Source organism: Eleutherodactylus coqui, chromosome 1 (genome assembly GCF_035609145.1).
Source record: "Eleutherodactylus coqui strain aEleCoq1 chromosome 1, aEleCoq1.hap1, whole genome shotgun sequence".
Taxonomy (NCBI): Eukaryota; Metazoa; Chordata; class Amphibia; order Anura; family Eleutherodactylidae; genus Eleutherodactylus; species Eleutherodactylus coqui.
Window position 1 is genome coordinate 517790859 of NC_089837.1, and position 27669 is coordinate 517818527.

Genomic DNA, 27669 nt, shown 5'->3' on the forward strand with positions numbered 1-27669 from the left:
GTAGGGCTGACGGAAACTTGGCCGTTCATTGGTTGTCTGTTTCTCAGTCCAGTTGACCTTGAATAGAGTGTTAGGCTTGATTGACGCTCTATTCAAACTCCTCTTGCACGTGGAGGAACACAGGTCTCAGCACCACCATTATAGTGGCCCCAGTGGTGCAGCCCCTAGTAATAAATTACCCAGCCTGTGGATTTTTTGTGTAGGCCACTGTAAGAAAAAATGAAGATAAGAAAAAGCTTGAACAAAATTTTTTTAATCCATTGATTCCAGCAAATAAAATGTCAGAGGCGGTATTTACTTCTCTTATAGCCCACGGCGCTACAGAAACATTAATTCGAACTTGGACTTTTGGCCCATCGTACAGCTACACAATTGTCAGGCAAAGAGGTGCACTCTAACCTTTATGTTAACATTTATATTGTCTTGATAGAACGTCTTAAAACCTGAAAAATATCGATAGACGTAGCCCATAAAAGGCTCGGAATGAAGGAGTCGGCAATTTTATTGTTTCATCACAGCTGAAAAGAGCCCCAAATACCAGCCGTCCATCCACCTTGTTTACTTCCTCCATCTCAAAGAGGTGCCAGAAAGCAGCTGTGATGGATTGACAACACTTATATTCTACCTGTTTCATCTCTTTGATCTAATTCGAAATTTCTGTTGCCCTGGAAACCTCGAGGCTGAAACCAGAAGAAAAAACAGTCAAGGCCATTATTAGCTATTGCTCAAATCCAGTTAATTTTGTCCATAAAAAAATCTATAACTTGACAAAAACAAAGTGCAAAAACAAAATCGGTAAAGCAGATGGTAGACGCAAAACAGCAAGCCAGAAGAACATAGAGGGATTTCATTTTCCCTTAAAGAGATTGTCCACTTTATATGTTCTCTTACAATATGCTCTAGTGGAGCATCTGGAGGTAAGAGTGGCCCCCAAGCAACTATAGAGAGTGACACTCATTTCAGAGGAACCCCCAAGCCTATTACAGAGATGAACCCTAGAGGACCATGCCATACATCTTGAAGGGAATGGCAGTAGGTGGCCACACATGCTGCTCCATTCATTTCAATTGCACCTCTAGGATAGCCAAGTCGACCATCTCCGGCAGTCCTATTGAAATGAATGGAGTGGTGGTGCACATGCGCGGCTACCTTGAGCCATTTATTTAAGGACGGAGCCCCTGCTGAGGTGTCTGCATGACAGGGAAAACCCTCTATGAGAGAAACCTTTTAAAGGGAATGTATCACCTATATTTTTTATTAATTAAATCCAGATACTGACATTCTTTTTTCTAATTGTAGATGTTTTGATTCTATTGTCTGTAAATGACTATGGGGACAGTCATCTTGCCTGAGCTACTGTTAACGGTTTTCTGAGATTCGCTTTACAGCAGCCATATGGATCATAGGAACCTGGAGACTGAAACAGACTCATTGACTTCTATATGAGAGCATCTTGTGGGCATGTTCTGTTAGGGTTAGGAGGTGAGCTATAACCATCACCTATGGTGAAATGTGGATCATGTGTAATTTATATATAGGTGATACCGTTCATGGTAATCCTGTAGTGTCCGACTGTTATGAGGCTCAGAGTGAAAACTGCAGGATTTCAGGAATATAGATAGTGACATGGAAAAAAGGAATCAGATTTTTTTTTTATAAATGTTTAGTGTAAAAACTTAATTTAAATAAAAGGTCATTTCCAGATTCTCCTTTAAGAATGAACAATGGTGAAAGGGTTTTACATGGGGTGGCGCAGGCGGTAAAGGCTCTCTTTTTCTTCACTAGCAAAGCAAAGGAAACAGAAGAAGAGAAAAGATTTACAGCAGAAATTCTAACATTCTCTGTTTTTTAAAGGGGTTGCCCCAATTCTAGCTGTTTTGCTGCAGGAAGCAGACAGCTCAGTGGCCTGGGTTGGTACTGCTAGCTAAGTCCTATTGAAGTAAATGAATCTCAGCCTGCAGTACTGTAAGAGTAGCCAGAATGGTAGCTTAGGGCATCCCCTGCAAGAACTCGGCCCAGTTTGGCCAGGATAGGTAGTGTTATATCTGTTTGCATCTGTGTTTGTGCACCGACCGGGAACCAGGCCTTCAGCCGAGGGGACAGGGGGGTATAGTTTGGCAAACAGTTCACAATGGATCAACCATCTCCCTTTTCCAAAATGGCTGAAGGATAACCTAGCCCAGCCACCCGCAGGGGAGAATAAAGGATGTATAACTTGGTAATACATCCAACAGTAGTTCCTGATTGTCGTCGTGACGCCAGTGTCCCTGGACAAGTGATGAATTACCAGCCCTGAATTAAGACCACTCCTCAACAAAATACTTTTTTAAACCGGGGACACATGGTTTCCTTTTACAATTAACGTGGTTGTTTTTAATTACAGACAGTTCACTTGAGCTTTGCAAAGTACAGCATTCAGTGCTTCAGAATAACCTTTCAGAATTTACATTCTTTGACTCATCCAAGTTAAAGTACAGTTCGTCTCCCAAGGCACGCACATCCTCAGTCGCTGTTATCTGATGGACACTTCTCTCGAAGCAAACTCTCTTAAACATCACGGTCTTTCACACCCGTTCACTTCTGTTGCTAACAGCAATTAGTTTCTCACTGGTTTCTTTAAGTTGCGGTTCAGCGGGGGAACAGACGGTACTATACTCTCGCGCCAACTCCTTCCCTGCATTTTTTGCATTCCTATCTCCGGAGGAGACGACCTTCCCACGAGGAGAGACATTGTCCAGGCTCAGCCCCGGCAGGAGTGGCCCTTCGCTCCTCCATCTCCATCCTCTCTCGACTCGCTCTAACTCCTCCCCCAATACCTGACACACTACATGGCACCTGCCCACAGAAGTTAGGACAGACAATACCAGACATTAACTCTTTAATGCCCTGTGTGTGTTAATATAGGATATAACTGCACCGTATACCACTCTCATCTGTGACATGGAACAAACAGACTCAGTTCTGGAGGGGCCCCTACTCTGGGCTTTGCACCAGCAAGTGATTCAGGGTGCTTTTAACTTGCAATCTGGGCAGTAAAATCATTAACCCTTCATGCCTGTGATTTGGTAAAGCTAGGCAGGAGTTGGTAAATGCACCATTTCTCTATGCTGAAGTCTTGGTATCGGTAACGAATGCAGGTGCCATGGGAAGCTTTCATAGCCAGACATATTGGTGTTTGAAGAACTTTGTTAACAAACGAACAATAAACAATCAGGCCGATCGGGCCGCAGAAGGTGTCTCAGAAATCTTGTAACCGGGGTAGAACAACAAAAGTGTCTTAGTATCCCGTAACTGGGGTAATATCAACGTATGAGGCCTTACTGAGGAGTTGCCATGCTTATGAGATCTACTGGTTCAGGTTTAAAAAAGTCCATGAGGCAATCTGGTCCAGATATGCAGCGAGGTCCAAATATGTAGTGGTGCATGAGGAGAGGAAGTTGCCCATAGGGTTAACTGGTGCCGCACTTCTCTCCAATTCAGGTCCGTAGAGGGTGCAGCATGACTTTGCCCAACTTTTTAGCACAGCTTGTCCGGTCTCTCTCCAACTGCCCGCCTCCCAGAAACCGGTTAGAGATGGAGGGGTGGAGGGTGCTGCTTCCTGAATCCTCCTCTCCATCACAATAACATAAAATATTCTATTAATACTAACAGACTAAAACATACATCACATCCCCCTTACAGTACCAACTCTGGCCACTACGCAATTTACGGAGCTGTCTGCTTCCTGCAGCAAAACTTCCAGAAGTGCGACAACCCTTGTAGGGAAGAATTGAGAACCTTGGATGATAGAGTATTAAGTCTTAGCTTATGCTAACAAAGCATAACATGGGCCCACAGGCACTCCATGTGCCACCATGCATGGTCATTCACGAGTCCTTAGAGACATAGTAATCACCTGTTAGTGATATTTAGATACTTTTTTGACATTTTTAGAACTTAGCAGTATAATTAGATGTGAATATACATATAGTGATGTGCCATACTGCCAGATATGCAAAGGTAATGAACAGGAGCAAGACACTACCAAAGGGACCCACTTGAGTTTCTTAACAAGAAGCCCTCAGTCAGATTTCGGACATCCTCAGATAATGCTCTGCAACAAGACTTCTCAGCCCTTTTTCAGTTGAAGCCCTAGTTGAGAAGAAATGTTTTAGATCTGCATATTCCAACCTGTGCTTCTCCAAGTATTGTAAAACAACCACTCCCAGCATGCCCCCAGCAAAGCCCTTTAAGTTGGAGCGCCTGAGTTGGAGAACGCGGTTTTAGAGAAAGCCTTCAGTACTGGACTACGAATCTTATTGGTAGGTTTTGCTTGCAGTACCATGCCTAACCACTTGGTGTGCTATAGAATTAAGTTTGAAATATTCAAGATGCCTTCCTCAGACCAACTGGTGGCAGGAAGAGCTTCTACTGTAATTTACATTGTGCATAATATGGAAAATCAGTCTGATAGTAGAAACAGATGTAGCCAAATGTAACACAAATCATGGTAATATCTCAAGAGAGACCTCTATGGTTTTCCATTGGATTGCAAGGAGCTCAAAGACATTTTCAGCTCTGCTTCGTCTACATTTGTATTGTCCATATAGCTTTAGAGGAATAGAAGTGCTCTGTTGCCCATCAATTCTCCACTTCTTAGGCCAGCTTCACACGACCGCAAGCGCTTGACTACCACATCTATGCTTTTGTGCACGCGCTTTGGCCTATATTTTGCAGTTTTTTCCATGCAAAGGGCATACACAGTGGCATGCACCAAAAAAAGAGCTGATGCTCCCAGTCATTGAAATGGCATCTCCTAGCATTGCATGCACATCCCCATTGACTTCTGTGGGGACCTTGATATGGACAGAACCTGCATGTGAAAAGAATGCATTCATTTCCATTCTTTTATGTACAGGAGAGATTTTTCTGTCGGACCCGTAGTCAGATTAAGAGATCGCAGCACATACTATTTTTGGGCGATTCTGTTCAAAAATCGCCTATTATTTCTTACGGGAGGCAAAAAAAAAGCATCGCTCTCATGTAAATGCGAGTTTCACGCGAATCTATTGCGACTTTCTATTTTTACTTTTAAAACATGCGATTTTCATACATGCGCGTCAAAATGCATCACACAGAAACAAATCACAGGTCTGCCGATGCAATATCGTCCGGATATCGCACTCGCCCGTGTGAATGCACCCTAACTAATGGTCCGAATACAGCGTAGTCCGCATGAGCGACGTAAACCGGACGGCGCTCCAAGCCGACTCTTTAATTGCCGCTTACTTTACTGCAGTGTAACATACTTTACTGTCAGCGCCTTCTCACATCTCTCTGGTAATGACTCCTCTATTGAAGTCTCATTTCCAGCCCGCGCCGCCTGCAGATGAATCCGTAGCGTGAAGTGATTTAATATGTCGCCGTTGATTTGTATAGGAACCGCAAAACTCTGAAATAATTGGATAGAGCATGATAAATGAATGTAACATCTTAATATTCATGTACGGTCGTTTATGTCGCCCGCCCCCCTCCCGCTTGCGTGAGTCACTGTGATCTTCTATTAACTTATTAATTTCTCGCCGCGGAATATTCTCCGCAGATTCCGAGGATTTCGAGTTTTAGTCACTTCGCCAAGAAAAGCAAATGTTTCGTACTCCCTGAAATCTGCTTTTTGCACAACAGAGAAGTATTTATATATACGCCGCCGCTCCCCATGGTTACCCGGACCTTCTGCTGTTGATCTGCGTTCACGTTTCTATGGTTATACAGTCTGTACGCCGTACAACGGAGCTTCGAGCGGAGGGGGAAGAAGATCTCCAGCTTCTCTATAGAGTAAACATCCTCATTAGTCACCTAATTACAATAAATTCTAATGAGAATCAGCGGTGAAATAACCGCTTGTGATGATCGAGTAATCTCAGCGATCGTCGGGGGTTTCTAAGAATAATCGATCTTTCCGGAGGTTCTGAGCGGGGGTCTCTATGGAGGGTAATCATAGATGACCGATGCTGTACACATATATGGAAACAGGTACTACAACACCCATCCTGTTTCTGTACCTGCTCATTATCAGCAAAGCACGGCATCATGACAGCTCCCTTAGTTGTGCTGATCAAAGGGCATGAAGGGAAGTCCATTAATGGGGACTGACTAATCGCTGTATAATGAAGTTATTGCTACTTTTTATTGCTATGCTTGCTGTCAGTGAATAAGAGCATTCTTGTTTACACTCAGAAAATGCATAAGAGATGTAATCGTTCACTCAACCGAGAGTTTGCTAGAGTTGCACGCAGTGTAGGTAATCCGCTGGGCATAATTTGGAAGAATGAGGGTACAATAGGGGGCTTGAAGTATTGCGCCCTCTAACACTGTTAAGCTCTAGTTTCGGGGATATTTGGCGTGCGTGTTGAAATGTAAGAGCATTCGGAGACATGTTCACACATATGGCCTGGGTGGTGGCGCAACGCAGGATTCAGATCACGATACAGCAGACGGAGTAACAAAAATGTACAATATTTATTGATAAATAACAGTTACACAATTAAACCTTTTTTACTTAGAATCACCTGTCACTAACTACGGCTAACTAAACCCTGAGGATAATACTTGGTGTAGAATAGGAATTAGTTCTGAAACAGCAATATCAATAGCATTCGACTATTCACACAAAGTCCGGTTATGAAATATATAGCACAGCGACACAGCTTCTCCTTAGGGTTCCCATAATTATGTATAATGTCTCTCTAAGTAACATAGTGCATAACCCGAGTCCGAGCACTACAAATTTGCACAATGTTAGTGTCCGCAATATAAGCCCTATCTTCTATAGCAGGCTTGCTAATACAGGGTCTTCAACCCTTTCCATGGTGTGCACATCGACTGTAAAATTGAGGCTAGCCTCACTTACAATGGGAGCACTGGGACCGACTCACTGCCACCGACCCAGGTAGACCAGTTTCTGTAAATCTTTGTGGCTGTACACTACAGGTGTCCTGCTGGTCTGGGGAAACTACACTGTGTCTTTGTTGGCTCCAGATACCATGCAGTGTCCAGTCCCTTTTTTTTCTCAACAGCACCTCTGCTCTCTCAGGCTCAGCTACAGCTCCCCCTGCTCATCCCTGTGACTCAACACAAAAAGTCCCTTTTTTTTTTAAACCAAGGCTCTAGTCTCTAAAAAGTTCCTACTGAGCATGCTCAGTTCAGTTTGAAGCGGCCTTCTTGGTGCTCCATTGTGAAGCTCAGTACACCTTCAGTCCTTTCAGAGGCAGCGCTCACCCCTTAGGGTTGAGTCCCTTACATATAGTGGATATGCTACGTATTTAACACAGCTGTAAAAGCCACAGCGAGTCTGTATCAAGATCTGGATCACAATCCACACCAAATGGTGCAGATCTGCCATGGATCAATTGAAGAGGTGAAATCCGCACCAAAAACTGCATCAAAATCTACACCATTTGGTGCACATTTCAATGTAGTTTTTTCTACTGCAGAAAATCCACAGAGAGGCGAATTCACACGGCGAATTCAACCTCTAAACCCTGGGGTACAGACATAGTGCCAGAATACATTACCTTTGGACTTGTACTATGGCGCAGGGACACTGATGGTACCTCCCCGTACTTGGCTGTCCAGAATCTCAGGATCTGCATAGGCCTCAGTACCTGTTTGATGGCAAAGAGATCTCTCAGCTATTCCAGTACCAATGGAAAGGTCTGAACCCAGTTGATAATGCACTGGAGTCTCTGAATACTCAGGACTGATGCACTGACGCTCCCAGACCTCTCCCAGCTGGCCACCTTCTCTTGCAGGCTCCGCACCAGTGGATGATGAACACTCAGACTCACGCAGCACCATTTAGCCTATCCTTAGCCACACTGACGAGTATTGAGTCCAGAGCAGCTAAATACATGGCTGCCCACAGGATAGGTGATAACTTGGTGCAGACCCTTTAAGATCACAATTTAGATTTCCATTCTCAAGTGCAAAGTAGGGGCAGGAAAAAATTAACTAGTATCAGTATGTTTTTGGGTTCTGGGAGGAGACTGAAACACCAAGAAGAAACCCGCACAAACTCCATGCAAATAAAGTGAGGTCAGTTGCACACCTTACATCCTATGCATCTTAAACACGTTCTCCAGGTCTGCTTTTTTCCAGAAATGGTGCCACACATGACCAAGGGCTGGATGGAGTATTGCAGCTCGGCTCCATTTTTGTGAATGTGGCTGAGCTTCAGTATTACACACAACCCGTGGACAGATGTTGCGCTGTTTTTTGGCAGAAAGCTGCCAAGGTTTTCTAATTTTTTTTTTTTTAAGGAAACCTATTTAAAATGAACAGACTGGAAGTGTCGGAAAAATATTCCTGTAATTGCCTTGGACAAAAACAGGGATGATACAGGTTTACTATGTGGATGATGAACATGAAGCCAGGGGATCAGCTCTATAAATAGGAGTCGTGGGCTTGTTAGGTTCAGCTGCTTTCCTATGCAGAAAAAAAAGCTGCAAGAAATTTCTATAGAGGATGTGTCCTCGTCCAAAAACATTTCATCACCATCAGCTAACAGATGTTATTAAACATTGATAAACGATGTGTAGCCCATAGGAAAAATATGAAGAACAGTGGGCTATATGTTGAGCTCTATTTGAAATTAAGTTACATGGAAATGTGTTTTTTTTTTTTTACTTTTTATTTTGTTTGTAGACTTTAAAAAATATATATATATTGATATTACAAAATTCAATTAAAAAATAAAAGTGATCTGGCTGCCAGCTCCTCTTCTCACCTCATCATTCGGCTGCGAAGGTCGGTGGTATCCTCTTCCATTTCTTCTGTGGAGTACATGCTACATCCTTCCACCACTGCCAATGCCCACAGTGTTCACATGCCCGACCTGCCTCTTGAAAGGTGAACATGTGTAAGAGGTGGCTGCTTAGGTGCTCTGAAGTGACTCCCTGTTGTGTGTGACAGAGCCGCACCGGCCTCTTCGTGGCGTTCTTGCTATATATATATTTTTATTAATAATAATTTGTGATGCCAGTGCTACTGTCGTGTCTTACCGATGCTGGATTGGAGTGGCAGGTGTAGTAGCCAAGCCGGTCACTGGAGAGTAGTCAGAATAGCCGGGAGTCGTTATCGGGAAGTCATAGTATGCAGTACAAATGGGATGAGACGGAAGCGTAGTCGATGGATGCCAAAAATCAGCAGCAGGAGGTATCGGTATGCAGTACTAATGGATGAGATTGAAGCGTAGTTTAATGGAAGCCAAAGGTCAGCAGCAGGAGGTATTGGTATGCTTGTAGAGGAGCAGGAGGAAGAGGAGCTTGATCAAGCTGGTGGAACACAATAATCACATGCTGAAGGATTTGCGAGGCTAGGCTTATAAAGGAAGTGCAATCAGGAACAGGGGTGGGGTCAGGACCAGGAGGCAGGAACTAGGTAACTGAGAAATACAGAACAAGGCTAGGTTTTTAGCAGGGAAACTGTCCACGTCCTGGATAGCCTAATGGAGAGAGCTGACGACTGGAACACAAGAGGTTGTGGTTTCGAGCTCTTACGGCTACATTAGCGCAAGAATGGTAAATGTGATGCAATTAAGAAATCACAAGAACCAGGTTTAAAACGCAATAACTTTCTTTTCTATTTCTTTGTTGATGTGAGTAGTGATCATATATCAGTATGCACATACAAGCCTTTCAATAAAAGCGGTCACTAACAGGAATAATGTACACTGTCCCTCTCTCTCTCTGATGGACGCCCGAAGATTTTCACTATCTCTCTCACTTGTCTGACTAACTCCTCTCAACAACACACATGGTCACACTAAGTAACTTCACGGTTCACTTGTTTATTAGCTGACTTACTGACAAACTCTCTGCGCACTTTACTGTTCTGATCTGACTGAAATCTCACTGACTGACAATCTCACTATAACTACAACACGACTCTCCTCCTACTTCTCTCTCCCTTCACTCTCCAGACCTGAATGATCAACTGCCAGCCAACTATCACTCCACTAGCTTGCAGCTAATCTGAGTTCAATATGCCAGCAACCAATGAGAATCATCTGTCCACCAGGCAGATTATTAATAGCGCTGTTATAGGACAAAATTAAGTAGTGGTTATACATGAACTAATCACCACCATTTAAAGGCAACATGCTTTTGTAGGACCCATTTGGGCCACTACACATGCACACCCAGCTTTTTTTATCCCCAGCCTACTCTGCTTCTTCCTGAGTTACTTACATCAACTTCCCAAACTGGAGGTGCCTAAGCAAAAAGGCTCCTAGTGGTCCGAGTGAAGGCGTTCTTGTAATTAGCTTGCTTTTCAATTTTGACTCTGCCTGTTTACTAAGCTTTTCTGATTGCCACCTGACCTGATCTCCTGCTTATTTATCATATTGTATGAATTCTGCTTGCCCCGACCTCAGCATGTTATTTGATTCTGTCCTAGCCTGGTAATGTGGCACGACGCTCCGGTGTCTTTTGACCCACCCAGGTAAACTATCGCTTTATTGAGACTACTCTTTGCGAGGCAACCTAGGGACAACCTGCATCTAGGACCAGATCTCTCAAAAAAGGGTTTAAAGGTGAAGACCAGGGGACCCCTTCGATCAGCCCTCAGGAGTAGCCGAAAGCCAAATCAGTCAGTAACACTGTTAGAGGGAGCCATGCAAATGCAGAAGCATTTGCGTAAATTCAAGTGCTTGCGCAAACAAATATTCGCATGAGTGAATGTTTTGACACCACATTAAGACTTAATCACTGGAACTGGTATGAGTTCCCACAGACGAAAGAGAGGAAGATGGAGGTGTGAAGGAGAAACTATCAGAGTGGAGTGTAGCTGAGGATTTTGGTGGGACTGCCTGAATGGAGACCCAGCTGAGTGACTTAATGGGCTGGATACTGCTGCCTGCGCTAACCCTGCATCAGGAAGGACTACTGGGAGGGAGTACTGCTGCAGAAGTCCATGTTGCAGATTCCCAAAGCCTACAGCCACAGGGATCATGTCTAAATTGCAGAAGCCATCACATTTAACAGCGACCTGGATCGGAAACCACTGAGGTACTTTTGAGGCCTCATCATCCCAACAACAAAACAGAGGATGTCAGAGATTGTGAGTGAAGACGGACCTCTATAGAAATCGAGTCTGCAGACACGAACAACTGGTGTTAGATAGCAAGCAGGCCTGCTAGTCAGGGATACACTGTATTATTCAGTCGACATCCACAGTAACATAGTAACATACTTTCATAGAACTAGAGACAAGTCAAGACTTTGTGTTAAAATCCCATCTGCTTGTCTTAATTGTACAGGTTCTTTGGTCAATCTCTTTGTTAACAAAAGATTGTATGTGGCATTTCACCATAGTTAAGTTCATACTGCCTTCAGAGACTTGCCCATTTCATGGAACACTTCATTATATTTCTGTGCACCAATAGTAGAGTGTGGAATCTGCTTCTATGTATCGCAATTATTAGCACAGTTGGAGTCGACTTTCTAGTATTAAATCATACAATATATTCTGCTGTTCCTTTTTCCGTACCTGCGCGACCAATTTTCCTCTACAGTTCTTTAGTATAAAAAGATATATATTTTTGTAAGCCTACCGTGACAAGACAGTGAGTACTCACCCTTTGTGCACCACAGAGTATTGCATTGACACATTGGCCCTTTCACCACTTAAGGTAAGAAAGACAATATTAGGTTGGGTATGTGCGCGGTACACCAAACCATAGCGATTATTAGTATTACATACTGTAACTGTATTGGAGTCGGGGCCGGATTCAGTGTGTAAAATAATGACAGCCAGATTGGCATAGACTCTGCATGGGTGCTTGTTTAAGTAATCTAATGAATTTCTTGAAAAAAAACCTCAGAAACCTCAGACTTTGGTTGTTTCCTTACATCCTATGCATACATATTGAATTTTCCCCACTACAGCACCTTTGCTAAGGTCCTGACTAGAGATCAGTATATTGCTTCTCCTGTGTTTCCACATTCACCATATTCTCTAATGTTTTGGCCCAGAAGCCCAATATCCAACAAATCTTTAATTGGGTGAAGAATTTACTCATCCATAGTCGTGACACTTCACAGCTATGTTACTAGTGGAGATGAGCGAGCATTGCCTTTAGCGAGTACCTGCCCGTTCGAGACAAAAGGTTCGGGTGCCGGCGGCGGGCAGGGAGCTGCAGGGTAGAGCGGGGCGGAACGGAGGGGAGATCTCTCTCTCCCTCCTGCTCACTGCCGCTACTCACCGCTCCCCGCGCCGGCACCCGAACCTGCAGTCTCGAGCGGGCAGGTACTCGCTAAAGGCAATGCTCGCTCGAGGTATTGCCTTTAGCGAGTATACTCGCTCATCTCTAGTTACTAGTCTTGGGTAAGTTATATACAATTCTTCTTCCAAAAGTTGTCTGTGCTGCATCATCTGTATCATATGCCGAACTCAAGACCCACAGGATGAATCTTGCCCGCCACGTCAATTTCTGTGGCTCGAGATGAGGTTCAGACGCAAAAGGACCAGCTCTATACTTTCCCCTGGAGAACATGGCTAATTCTTGGCAGAGCCTCTAATCTTCAGCTGTAACTGTGATCAAAGTTTCTACTGCCTCATGAGGAGCTTGTGTGGTAAAGTCTATGTAATATCATCACACAGGAATTATGCTGACTGAAAAAAAGACTTCTTGAGAGAACATGAAGTCAAGTAATTCTCAGGTGGTTAGAATCTGATCACATGTCCATGTGAGGAAAAGGACTCCAGGATGATTTAGGTAGAAAGGAAAAGCTAACTGAAGTAACACTAGACGACTTATATACTGTATGTTATGAGGATAGCTATATCATGAATTTTTAAAAAACTGGCCCCGTAAATTTTTTGATGTGTTGGAGCAAATAAAAGTCTATTGTTAAAGGGGTTGTACAGGTACATGACCCCAATGTCATAGACCAGGGTCCCCTGCTTGGAATCCCCCTCTGTGATGTGGACTTATGGTAGTGCTGTCCTCGTACTACATGTGTATGGCCCACCCAGTATTAGTATTTTTCTGGCTGGCCTGGCTTTCACCGGTAAAATCAACCGTTTGCTGGGGGTGGCAAGAGCAGGACCTGAGGCATCACCTGTTCGTCTTGAAAGGGGGTGCTTCTGATGGCACAATCCCTTTAAGAAAGGTAATCATACAATACAAATCTAAACAGCCCGCAGTATACCGTAATCTCTTCTCATTTCCTCCATCCCTCCAGTATATTTGTCCAGAGCAATACTGGCGTCAGAATAAGGCAGATGGAAGTTGTTTTCAGGCCTCTGGAGATCAACTAGCAAGAGTAAACCCATGACACCTTCTCCAAGCTGCTTGTCAGCTCAATTACTCTCAAAAAGTCTCTAACTTTAATGAAAGATTTAGGTAAGGCAATGGGGGGGGGGCGGGGAGGGGGGGGGCGATGCAAAGGAGGATTTTAGGGTAAAAGTTGTATTTTTCAAATAAAACTTTGGGCAGCTGTCTGGCAAAAGTGGCCAAGGATGATCCTGCCAGCTTCACATGTTCCTGTGCAGATCCAGCAGTGTCACGGGCCGGCGCTGATTTCTATGCCGGCTATAACTGAACAACGAGCGAGACGCGCACAATTATACTTCGTCATTCAGTTGTTGGCTGCGTTTAAAATGAACGATTATCGTTACGTTTCGCTCGTCTGAGCTATTTTCTGTGCGATAAGCGTTCAGTCTCAATGCTCACTGAGGCCTCATTCACACAGGTGTCACTTTAACGAAAATTAGGCACATCAAAAAATTCCATCTATTGGAACTAGAGATGAGCGAGCATACTCGCCAAGGGCAATTACTCGATCGAGCATTGCCCTTAGAGAGTACATGCCCGCTCGGGAGCAAAAATTCGGCTGCCGGCGGCAGGCAGGGGGCGACGGGGAGGAACAGAGGGGAAATCTCTCCCCCCCCCCCTCTCCCCCCTGCTCATGGCCGCAACTCACCTGTGTCACTCGCGCCGGCAGCCGAACCTTTTCTTCCAAGCGGGGAGATACTCGCTAAGGACATCTAATGGGAACCAAAAAAAAATTGTGCGTCAAAAGTCAAAGCCTAGGTACGTGATTTTAATTCCGATATTACTATCACGACAAAAGATAGGTCTTCTCCTATCTCTTAACGGAAAAACGCTGGCGGCTCCATAGACTCCTATTGGAGTATATGCGAGCCATCCAGCAAAGGGGGGGAGTTTAACAACAGCTAGCCCTGTTAAACAATGACAGGGGCCTCTAGTGAGGCATTTCAAGTCATTTACATTGTTTTGCCTAGCGAGGGATTTCGGGGCTGCGGCATTAGTGCAAGATGCCGCAGCCAGCCATGAAAAATGGCAAAAAATAGCCGCCATTTGGTTCGGGGGGTATTCTTGATTGATGCATTTTTAAGGCTTCAATAGCCGTAATTTCTTAGCGCGGATATCAGAGCACTAAAATGACATTCGTGTGAATGATGTGTGCCGTGCTATCAGGAGGGTCTATTTACACTTTTAATTACTGTACAAAGGGGTTTTGTTGGCTTCTCAGTAGGTTGGGATGAGATAACGTTCTGCACCATGCTATTATAATCCAGGTACAATGTGGCCCATCTGTAGGCATCACTGAAAGTACCTATTGGAAAAATAATGATGGATCAGGTGAGACAGGAACCACCTAAAGTGACAAAACGCCAAACATCACACATTAAAGAGGTTTTCCTGCATCTTAAAATTGCTCTACAAGCACTCTGTCCTTCCTGTTTGCTGCTGACCAGGACATGTGACTGCCGCAGCCAATCACCAGCCACAGCAGTGACCATCTATAGCCAGTGATTGGCTGCAGCAGTCACATGTCCTGGTCAGCAGCAATCAGGAAGGACAGAGGGGTTGTAGAGTAATTTTAAGTTGTAGGAAAACCCTGTTAGAAGGTTTGTCCCCTTTCGCTTGAAAACACCCCCAGTGATAAGCTGATTACAGGGATCCCACTGCTAAGATGTAGAGTTAAGGAGAACCTGAAAGCAAGCGGTCAATGCATGTTCTTGTCAGTAGGCAGAAAACTGAAAAAAATCCTTAATAAAGGCTGGATGGTCTCTGCAAAATCAGTATTTGCCCTCCTTAGTATTCAGAAGAGAGTAAGGTACATCTTGTATCCAAGCTAGAGGCGGTACAACAGGATACTAGATCCTCCATGCCCACCCATATCACATCTTGTATCCAAGTTAGAGGCGACACAACAGGATACTAGATCCTCCATGCCCCCCGTATCACATCTTGTATCCAAGTTAGAGGCGACACAACAGGATACTAGATCCTCCATGCCCCCCGTATCACATCTTGTATCCAAGTTAGAGGTGGTACAACAGGGTGCTAGAGGCTTCATGCCCGCTTGTATCACATCTTGAATCCAAGCTAGAGGTAGAACAGGGTATTAAAACCTCCATGCCTGCCCGTATCACATATTGAATCTTAGCTAGAGGTGGTACTACAGAGTACTAGAGCCTTCATGCCCAAAGCATATCACATTTTGAATCCAAGCTAGAGGTGGTATAACAGGGTTCAAGAGCCTCCATGCCCCTTCGCATATCATATTTTGAATTAAAGCTAGACGCATTAAAACAGGGTACTAGAGCCTCCCTGCCTGCCCATATCACATCTTGTATCCAAGCTAGAGGTGGTACAACAGGGTACTAGAGCATCCATGCCTGCCCATATCACATCATGTATCCAAGCTAGAGGTGGTTGAACAGGGTACTAGAGCTTCCATGCCTGCCCATATCACATCTTGTATCCAAGCTAGAGGTGGTACAACAGGGTACTAGAGCATCCATGCCTGCCCATATCACATCATGTATCCAAGCTAGAGGTGGTACAACAGGGTACTAGAGCATCCATGCCTGCCCATATCACATCTTGTATCCAAGCTAGAGGTGGTTGAACAGGGTACTAGAGCTTCCATGCCTCCCGTATCACTTCTTGTATCCAAGCTAGAGGCGGTACAACAGAGTACTAGAGCCTCCATGCCCACCCATATCACATTTTGTATCCAAGCTAGAGGTGGTACAACAGGGTACTAGAGCCTTCATGCCCATTTGTATCACATCTTGTATCCAAGGTAGATGCGGTACAACAGGGTACTATAGCTTTCATGCCCACAGCATATCACATCTTGTATCCAAGCTAGATGTGGTACAACGTGGTACTAGAGCTTCCATGCCCGTCCGTATCACATCTTGTATCCAAGCTAGAGGCGGTACAGCAGGGTACTAGATCCTCCATGCCCACCAGTATCACATCTTGTATCCAAGCTAGATGCGGTACAACAGGGTACTAGAGCCTCCATGCCCACCTGTATCACATCTTGTATCCAAGCTAGAGGTGGTACAACAGGGTACTAGAGCCTCTATGCCCACATGTATCACATCTTGTATCCAAGCTAGATGTGGTACAATGGGGTACTAGAGCCTCCATGCCAATCCGTATCACATCTTGTATCCAAGCTAGAGGCGGTACAACAGGGTACTAGAGCCTCCATGCCCACATGTATCACATCTTGTATCCAAGCTAGAGGGGGTACAACAGAGTACTAGAGCCTCCATGCCTGCCCGTATCACATCTTGTATCCAAGCTAGAGGCGATACAACAGGGTACTAGAGCCTCCATGCCCACATGTATCACATCTTGTATCCAAGCTAGAGGTGGTACAACAGAGTACTAGAGCCTCCATGCTTGCCTGTATCACATCTTGTATCCAAGCTAGAGGCGGTACAACAGGGTACTAGAGCCTCCATGCCCACATGTATCACATCTTGTATCCAAGCTAGAAGCAGTACAACAGGGTACTAGAGCCTCCTTACAAGAGGTTAGGTCTCTACCATAAATGACTCTTTCTCTGATATTGTAGTGTAGTATCTTCCTCTTACTATGCTATGGTGAATTCTTGTGTCTTTTAGGGACCTCTCACACGGGATGGTGTTAGTCCGCCTGGACATTTCCACGTCACAATGTTATTATTTTGAGGCTTGGATTCTGCACCTGATAATATCCGTGCGTCTTTACTTTAAAACCGCAAGATTACGTTCTGCAGTGAAAAAGCTTTCTGCTGCGGAATTAAGGACGTCTTGCAGAATTGTTGTTGCGGATTTCTAACTTACAGGAGATGTCATTTCGTGGTTACATTCCACAGAACGCATTCAGCACTTAAAAAGGCCACAAAATCTGCACTAATTGACAAAATCCACGTCTGCGCTGCGCCCTGCGGACAATGCCCGACCGTGTGAAAGGTCCCTAATAGTCCTTTGTCCTCTTTAATTGACTCTTTCTGCACTGCTCAGACCAAGCTTAGATGCCATATCTGAATGAATCAATGTTCCTCACCTAATTATGACTTGGTGAAAGGACGACATCTGTTTAAAATGTTCTTTTGAGTGTATGACATTGTTAGATGGTTCTTTTTCTATTTTGAGAGAATTTCTAATGGAATGAAGCGACTGCCGCAGTCATCTGTTACCATGGAGCTCTTTCAATGACTTGCTCGCTCATAAAATGTTCAGTTCCCACTCAATAGTTTCATTCAGCTACGTTTCGAAGATGCATGTCTATATATCTATCGATAGGTTACAGAAGCTCTCCAGATGTTGGAATCTACAATCCCCTACATGCCTTGACAGCCATGCTGGGAGTTGTAGTCTTATAACATCTGGGTGGAGACTACTGCCATAAAGGGAACCTGTCACAGTCCCTCACCTCTTCATGTTTCTGAGGAGTGACCCTAGAGGAACCGTGAGACAGCCATAAAGCGGTAGACCATGTAAACTCACATAGGGGGCTGCCAAGTGCTTAAAGAGGTTTTGTCATTAGGAAAAAAAATTCTATACTTACCTATTCCTCCCCAGGCAATCTTCTTACCACAACTTCTCCTAATCGATCTTCTCCTGGATCCCCCAGAACCCTGGGTCACATCACTGCAATCCAGACGGATGCTCATCTTCCTGCTATGTAGCGAATGGACGCATTGTGCCCCCCCCCCCAATGTAGCGTCCATTCTCTACATTTCACTTTCTGTACATTGCCAAGCTTCTCCTGTAGTGGTGTGAAGCACATTGTCACCGGACTCTATAGAAGTGGAAACGTGTTCTCTAGAATAGTGAATCACCTTTCTCTTTCTTATAGTCTGGTGGACAAATGGTGGATTAACAGTTGGCTGAAGAATCCTACCTAGGGGAATGCATAGTGCAGCAATTTGGAGTAGCAGGATTATGGTATGGGAGTGTTTTCAAGGTTATTTCCAGTGAAGGTTCATATTTCACCAATTTCCTTCTATGACAGAATCACCGACTGGGTTGATCAGGGAAATGCGGTGAATATAGTATATCTTGACTTTAGCAAAGCACTTGACAAAGTATCTCATACCATACTTATTGAAAAAATGACCAAATATGGGATTGACAAGGCAACTGTTAGGTGGATTCACAACTGGCTGAGTGATCGTACTCCACTTTAAAATAGACATAGACAAACTGGAGCAAGTTCACAGAAGAGTTACCAAGATGGTGAGCGGTCTGCAAATCATATTCTATGAAGAACAGTTAAAGTATCTGGGAATGTTTAGTTTGCAGAAGAGAAGGCTGAGAGGAGACTTAATAGCTGTCTACAAATATCTGAAGGGTTGTCACAGTGCAGAGGGATCAGCCCTATTCTCATTTGCACAAGGAAAAACTAGAAGCAATGGGATGAAAGTGAAAGGGAGGAGGCACAGATTAGATATTAGACAGTGAGGGGGATCAATGAGTGGAACAGGTTACCACGGGAGGTGGGGAGTTCTCCTTCAATGGAAGTGTTCAAACAAAGGCTGGACAATTATCTGTCTGGGTGCACTGAGCAGGGGGTTGGACCCGATGACCCTCGAGGTCCCTTCCATCTCTACCATTCTATGAATTTCAGCAAGGTCCATATAGGCATGGTGTGACGAGTTTGGTGTGGAGGAACTTGAGTGGCTACACAGAATCCGAACCTCAACCCTATCCAAGAGTCAGACTTCACTCCACGTCAATACCTGATCCTACAAATACTTGTTTGGCTGAACAGGCGCAGATTCCCACAGACATATTCTAAAATCTTGTGACAAGCTAGAAATGAAGAGGCTGTTAAGGCTGCAAAAGGAGTCTAACTCCATGTTAACGCCCATGATTTTCAAATGAGATGGTCAATAATGACATGTAGTTGTGGTGCGCAAGGTAGGCTTTTTCCCTGGGCTGGTAGACCTGGGCTACTGGTTGAGACCTGAGTGTTGATCCTAAATCCTGACCCTGGGAGGAGAGGAGCTGCTCACCACCATTGGCGGTGGCCATCGGCATTCAGGAAGAGGCACAAGTTGGAGGAAGGCCCATATTCTTGAACCTCATGAAGGGCTTGGATACAACCCAGGGACCATTCCTTTCATTTTCATTCTTCTTACATAAAGAAGGTAGTTCAGGTCCTGTTATTTCTCAGTTGGAGCTAAGGGTGGGGCTTTTAGGATCAAAATGTTAGGACTTATACAAGTATTTAATGTACATACGGCGGAAATTGTGAAAATTGAAGGCAGCTGCACAAGAACCTTAAAAACGTCTAATATCTCAGGAGCTCGGCGTAAATGATGGGAGGATGACGCAGGCAGGGAATCTTGGTTTGGTTTAATTCTTTTCCATTTAATGGATATCAAATGTAAATCTTTCCCTTTTCAGCCCCTTGATGCAACTCTCAGATCCAGCGGCAGATTTGTGCATTCACAAACCAATTTACAGATTACGCAGATACTCTTGGCAAACATATTTCACTGGATTGGATCAATATTCGTGTTCCAGACCCTGCATTTCAATTTGAGAGATTGAGGGAACGGCGGTGGGAATGAATTACTCTTGTCGTCTTTAACTTTGAAAAGGGAGAAATAAGCAAAATAAACAGGAGGTAAAATCTGTCTGCGGAGATTGTTGTGTGCTCAGAATCTGCATATATTACACCTCGCTTATGAAATGCTTCAACATTAACCTCTTAAGGGAAGGGTTAGTTTTGAATCCTCAAGTAAGGGTGGGACATCCACACAAAAATATCGATAGACTATCGCTGAACGAACTATCGATTATTGTAAAATATTGGTGGAAAACTATCGCTATTTCGATATATCGACTTCTTAAAATGCTGTAAAAAAATAAAGCAGGTCGAGGGTTAATAAATAGAGATGAGTGAACGTACTCGGTAAGGCCGATTTCGCAATCGAGCACCGCGATTTTCGAGTACTTCACTACTCGGGTGAAAAGTACTCGGGGGCGCTGTGGGTGAGCGGGGGTTGCAGAGGGGAGTGGGGGGGAGAGGGAGAGAGAGAGAGCTCCCACCTGTTCCGCGCTGCTACCCCCCGCTCTACCACACCACGCCCCGCCACACAGCGCCCCCGAGTACTTTTCACCCGAGTAGTGAAGTACTCGAAAATCGCGGTGCTCGATTGCGAAATCGGCCTTACCGAGTACGTTCGCTAATCTCTATTAATAAAGCATCAATAAAAACAATAATAGTTTTCTTTTAAAACTTTAAACTGTTGAATTTCTTATTAACTTCTAACTATTAATAACAGGAAAATAGATTAAAGTTACAAATGAAAATATATAAAAACATAAAAATTAGGTATACGAAAAGAAGTTTTTTATCATTGGCCCCAATAATCGTTATCTAATGAGCCAACAAACACACTGAAACAAGGTCCTGCCAGCTACAAGGAAACCAGAAGATGGGCGCTGGAGCTGACGGGATGTGAGCGTGATCTCTGTGTTTGTGGGGCTGCGGGCCCTGCATTTTTTCAAGTTGCAGCCGAGGACCAACGGTCTCCATGGCAACTTGTAAACAATGCAGGGCCTGGTAATGCGAACGCAGTGCCCTGAACGCAATTGTAATTCTGTTAGATGGGTCTCCTATCTTTTCTATGGGCACTGCGTTGGCGTTAGACGCTGAACGTGTGACATGTCGCGTCTCCTTTTCTGGACGCGACCTTCGTGCGTTCAGCGCAGCTCTCCATGTTCATGTGGAAATGCTTTCATTTATAAGGCTTTGCCCACAGCCGTGGCGTTAGACGCAAGCATTCAGAGCCTGTGTCTAACGCCATGAACAAACATGTGGAGGAGGGGCCGAAGACCGCACTATTCTGAGAGTCGTTTTGCCTGCAGCAAACCTCATTGGTGACAAAGAGTCACCTGACACTTTCCAAAAGTTTCAACAACTTGTTTATAAGTTCATTAGTGCCGCGAGCAAAACTACATCCTGCGCCAACACAGAGGAAATCTGGTCACCGAACCAACAGGCACGTTTCTTCTTTACAACAATCGATATTATATCGCCTTAAACTATCGATGTTACCGATATATCGGACAAAACAATATCGATGAAAAGTATCGCCAAAGCATTAGCAACATTTCGATATATCGGTTTTCATGTCCCAACCTTACCCTCAAGACTATTTCCCTTGGTAAAAGACTGGTATAAAAGGGGTGTTTCAAGGTAATCACCCAATTTTCACAGAAAGTCACACCGATGTCAAAGGAGGGAAAATCCTTAAGCCCCAGGCGGTATTTTTACAGCATTTAGCAAGTGTTTGAGACGCCCGCTAAAAGCGCTGTACCGAGCCTCCATGGACTTCAATGGGGCTTCTCAGACGAGCGCGTTAGCGAAGCATTTCTAACATGCACTAAAATGAAGTCTGTAAGTTCTAATCTTCGTTTGTTCAGCGCCTTTTTAGCGCACCACATCATCTACGGCAATTATGCCGTGCGGTAAAAATGCATTGTGTTTACAAACGCCTGTGAGAGCGGCCTTAGCCAAGCCAGCGGTGTGGGAACCTCCACTTCATACTTGGTTTTGACACTAGCTCGTGAAATACGGCCCTTCTTGTGTTTGTAACGTTATCTCAGGAGGCCGGTTGTTTAACTCAAGCCGCCTCTTCTATTTCTGCTTTAGCCATTACAGAAAAGGGGGCTGGCTTATATTAAATGTTCATATCACCCAATGTCAAGGCCAGGTAAATATTTCCCCTCCATGGACACGCCCACTTAATAGGGGTTGTCCTGGTTGTAACAACTTGGTATAACCCCTTCCCCATGCATTGACATAAGAAATAGTTATAGAATTTTGACTTGAAACCCGAAGATTGCTCTAATGGGGTTGTCCGAGTTCTTATATCTAAGCATTACCCTTTCCCCATGCAGTAACATAAGAAATGGTCATATACTCGCCCATTCCCCTCCTACTGTTTGCCATATCGGTGTTAGTCTCCCACTCCGCTCTTCGCTACAGTCCCGCCCAGTTTACAGGACATCCCAACAGAGCTCAGCAATCCAATCCCATCAATTCCCGAAGACAATTTTCTCCCAAAACCGAAGGGAAGTTTTAAAGTCAAAGAATAGGAGGGTTAGTTAATAGAGATGAGCGAGCACGCTCAGTAAAGGCAGATAATCGAGCGAGCATCGCTCTTCTCGAGCAACTGCATACTCGTCCGAGCAAATGCGGGGGGGGGGGCGGCGGAGGGGAGCAGGGGAGAGAGTGAGAGAGCTCTCTCCCCCCCCCCCCCCCCCCCCGCCGCCCACCCATATTTGCTCAGATGAGTAACTTTCCCTAAAGTAGGTGAGCCCGGCCCTGGGTGCAGCCCATTATATATCCACTATTGACTTTTGAGCAGGGGACATTGAATTCCCCTCCAGGAGACATTTGAGTTCCACCTTCATAACTATAACAAACTGACACTTCACCTCGTTGCGATATAAATCTGCATCGTATATTTTATCATTTTTTATATATATAGAAAAAGCAGAAAATGGCGTCTGAATAGCGATGAGCCTTAATTAGTTTGATGCCAGAAGTAAAGCATGAATATTAATTATTAGCCTTCTAAGCATGAATTAATTATTGCACATCGCATTTCGCTTCGGAGCTGTCAGCGCATCACTAGTCCTAATTTATCAGAGATTAAACATGGAGATTGGGTTTTCTTCTTTCTGTCTGCCGCCGAGCCGCTGGCCTTCAGGTAGAATGGAGTTTTCAATTAAAAAAAATAAATAAGAGGCCAAACGATTTTAAGGCGCCAATCATTTCCGTCCTCTAAGTAGTTCAGACATTTTGGCGTGGACAGGCGAGATAGAGAGAAAGTTATTGACAAGGGACACAAATTGTTCTCATCTGCAGAGGTGAGAAATTGGATTGTTTAAATGAGATACTGAGGATTCCGGCATTACCGCTTGTTAATAGGCCGACCATAAAAAGGCAGAAGTGATGGAGAAAAGGTCATTAACCCTTCGCCTCGCAGACAGTTTTGGTCTTCCTGACGAGGCCCCATTTTCAAAGTGTAATAACTTTGAAATGCTTTTACTTATGCCAGTGACGCTGAGAGTGTTTTTTCGTGACACCTCGTACTTTATGTTAGTGGCGAATTTTGGTCGAGACATTGTGAATTTATTTAGATAAAAATCCTGAATTTTAAGAAATTTTTGAAAAATTCGCTTCAAACCTTTAATTTTTCTGCTTGTAAGACGTATAATCATACCATGCCAAACGGCTGATAAATAACATTTACACTATGTGCGCCGTATTCTTGTACCATTTGGAAAACGGCAGAAAATGTGTTATTATAGCAGCTGTTTTTGATGAAAATTTCCAAAATCTATTTTTTTAAGGGATCAGTTCAGTTCTGAAGAGGCCTACATATTAGAAATCCATATAAATCTCCTTATTTTAAAAATTGCACCCCTCAAAATTTTCAAAACGGTATTTGCAAAATCTGTTAACTCTTTAGGTGTTTCACAGGAACTAATGCAAAGCGGAGGATAAATTTAAAATTGTAATTTTTCTTGCATATTTTCAATTTTAATGATTTTGTTTCTTTTAACCATTTCTAATCCACTGTCTGACGTCTTCCTACATTCTGATTGAAGCCTGTACAGCTCCAATGTCAGAAGACGTCCAACAGGGTATTCTTACCGTCTAATGCTAGCCACTCCGCTGTCGAAGCCTCTCTGGTGCACACACACTGGCTTTAGCCAGCAGATGGCACTGTTGTCTAACAGCAAAAAGAGAAAGCCTTTTAGGAAAACCCTGAATCCAAAATTGGATTGGAAAGGGTTAACACAACAAAAGTTATCAAATAAACAAAACTCAATATTTATAACTCAGGATCTGCAGTTTTTACAAATGTGTTTTTTTCAATCACTTTATATCTCATTTATTTCATCATCTCAGGATGATCGGGATCAGTGATTTTGGCATCGGTTTTCTGTCTTATTTTAACGGCGTTCGACAGATGGGATAAATAAAATAATAATTTTATAGTACTGATCGCTACCAATGTGTCGATACCAAATTAGTGTGGGATGTTAATTTGCATTTTACAATGATAGTGTCTCATTGGAAAAAGTGTGCTTTTCAGATTTCTTTTTTGGATGGGCGGGGTTTATTTCTTTTTTGCCACATTTGTTTGTTCCACAAAGGGACTTGAAAAGGGGACCTTTGATTGTTTTGGAAAATACACTAGATATATAGCGCAGGGCATTATCTGACATTGTCAGTTTATCACTGACAGTAGAGCCTATTACCGCCATTGGTCAACTGATAGTCACATGATCTGACCTCTGTGATCTCATCGAGAAAGTTCCGATGGGAAGAGGCAGGGAGTCCTTTCCCTCTCCATACCCTCTAGATGCCGCTGTTTGCAGCAGGATGTGGCTTATAACTGCGATCCCAATCTGATTACAGGGGGGCTCAGCTATTAAGCCCCATGGTAATTAACGCCATACATCTATGGCATGTTTGAGAAGGGTTTGTACACCACTGAAAACCCCACTGATCTTGAGAACGAGCATCCAGTGTCCGCCTCTGCTTGTCACTACAGGGGTCTCTCCATTTATTTCAATAGGGCTGATGGAAATACCCAAGTGCTTGGCGCTTAGGCATCTTTGCAGTCCTATTGAAAGTGAGTGGAGCATCGGGGCTCTATTCAATCTCCTCCTTACTTCGGGGAATGCAGTAACCACACAGTGAGGAGGACAAGGAACATTAGACCCCTCGAGATCGGCAGCAGTCTTAGCGGTGAGCCACCAAATGATCAGCAAGTTATCTCCTATCCTGTAGCTATCCAGTGGATGGGGAATAACTTGTAATCTTGGTAGAGCCCCTTTAAAGGGTACATCCAAGGGAATTGACTTTGGAATTGATTAGAGGAATCCACTGCAGAGGACAGAACGTTGGTGTCGCGAGCGACAAGTTGGAATACAGGTAACCATGGTTCCTGTTCCTGTGAGCTTCCCCAGCAGTAATGAGGTTGGGTCCCGAGCTACACTTAGGGAGGAGATGGTAGAGCCCCATGACAAGGTCAGCATCTCTACCCCGCTGTCTCCTCTGCTGAGGGCATGCTCCTCAGACGCTGCAGTTGTTCTTTGGGGCTATAACAGCAGACAACCAGTTCCAGCACCATTGCCTCTAGGAGAAACAGAAAGGCGAGACTCCAGGGGGCAAAAAAGTGCAAAAATTGTATCACTGAGCAGCGGAAAAACATCGTCAGATGAACCCAGATTTCTGTTGCCCCGTGCTGATGGGAGGTCAGAATTTGGCGCAAGCTGCATGAACTGATGACCCCTTCCTGTCAGGCTGGTGGAGGTGGGGTAATGGTGTGGGGATGGTTTCCTCTGGGTCCTCTGCTATCGGTGGTAGGACACCACTCCAACTTACCACAGTCTTGAATGCTAGAGGAGGTTCCATGCACTACAAGTTGCAAAGGCGAACTCTGCCTCCACTTATATTTACCCCCCGAGATGTATAGTGCATTCCTGCATTATTGCTACTTTCTGCAACGGCCTCAGTACATCCGGCCTCTTATTTTATTATGCAGAAACGTATATTAGACATCAAAATCAGAATTCACATGGAAATCTATGGTTTTCACCATTTTTACTTGAACATGAATACTGATATCGGTATGCTCAGGTTGCCCCATAAAGGCAGTGCACTTCCTGTCCTGCAGTCTGGTGGCTCAGGTTTCTGGGGTTATCCCATGATTTTTTTAAAAAGACCAGTACCTTCCTAACATCATTATATAGAATGCCACATGGCCAAATGACCTACTATGTGCCCCCTTATATGTATTTAGGCTCAGCTACCCCTACTGAGCAAACAGGGCGTGTCTTCAGTGCAGTCACATGACTAGCATTCATAACTAAAAAACTGCAGTTCCCAGAAACATCTGCATCATCTTCCAGCTGCTGGCATCTCCCATGTCTATGCATTTACTGGTAACATTACTCTGCCTAGGCACTGAAAGGTTTAACCCCTTAAGGGCAGCTCCTTTTTTTCCCATTTTCGTTTTTTCCTCCCCCCCTTGTAATTGTAAATTGTAATTCCTTTATTTATCCATCGACGTTGCTGTATGAGGCCTTATTTTTTGCGGGAGGAGTTTTTTTTTTTTTTCAATGATGATATTTAATGTACCAAATAATGTACTGAAAAATTGAAAAAAAAATTTAAGTGGAGTAAAGTGGAAAAAAAAACCGAAATTCCGCCATCAATCGCTGCGTCTTATTTCTACGGCGCAAAAACTGCAACAAAAATGACCTGATAACTTTATTCTATGCGTCCGTACGATTACTCCAATGCCAAACTTATATAGTTGTATTTTGTTTTTTTTTGTTGTACTACTTTTATTTTTTTTTCAGATATTTAATTTTTTACGATTATGTTCTGCCGCCATCTTCTGCGCAGTAACTTTTTAATGTTTCTGTAAATAGTTGTACGAGGGCTCATTTTTTGTGGGACGTCCTCTAACTTGCATTGGTACTATTTTCGGAAACATACAACTTTTTTATAGCTTTTTATTATATTTTTTCTTGGAGACAAGAAGTGCAGTTCTGGCATTCTTTTTTTCTGATGCCATTTACCATGTGAGGTAAATAATGTATTGCTTTAATAGATTGGACTTTTACGGACGCAGCGATACCAAATATGTATTTTTGTTTTATTATTTAGATTCTTTTATTATAAATATGGCAAAAAAGTTTTCTTTTTTTTAACTTTTATTACTTTTTAAAAAAAATAATTAGTAATATAATTCTTATTTATACTTTTTTCAGTCCCCACAGGAGACAACAACTTGCAATTCTTTCAACTGCAGTATGATGTAATACCACAGGGGATGGCTTAATATGCATTCTGCCGAAACAGCCCTAGTGCCTTTCAGAAGGCTCCCGGCTGCCATGACACCCGCACGGCTCCCTGTGATCTCATCATAGGGGGGGGGGGCGGTACGGGACACACGGACATCGTTTGGGGGATTTAAATGACACTGTTAGAATTGACAGCAGCATTTAAAAGGTTAACAGCTCTGATCAGCCACGCAGCTTCTCAGGGCTGTTGCCGCCGGGTGTCAGCTGTAAGAAACAGCCAGCGCCCGTGTTGTATGAAGAGAGATTGCCGCGCGATCTCTCTTCATACATACCCCGAACAGCAGTACAACGTAAACGTACGCCCTGCAGCGTTAAGGGGTTAAAGAGGTTTTTGCAAAATCTAAAGTTATCCCCTCTTGACAGGTGAAGTAATAACTTTATAATTGGTGGAGGTCTCCCCACTGAGACCCCCACCGATCACTCGTCTCCCTCTGCTTGTCACTTCAGGTGTTCTTTTCC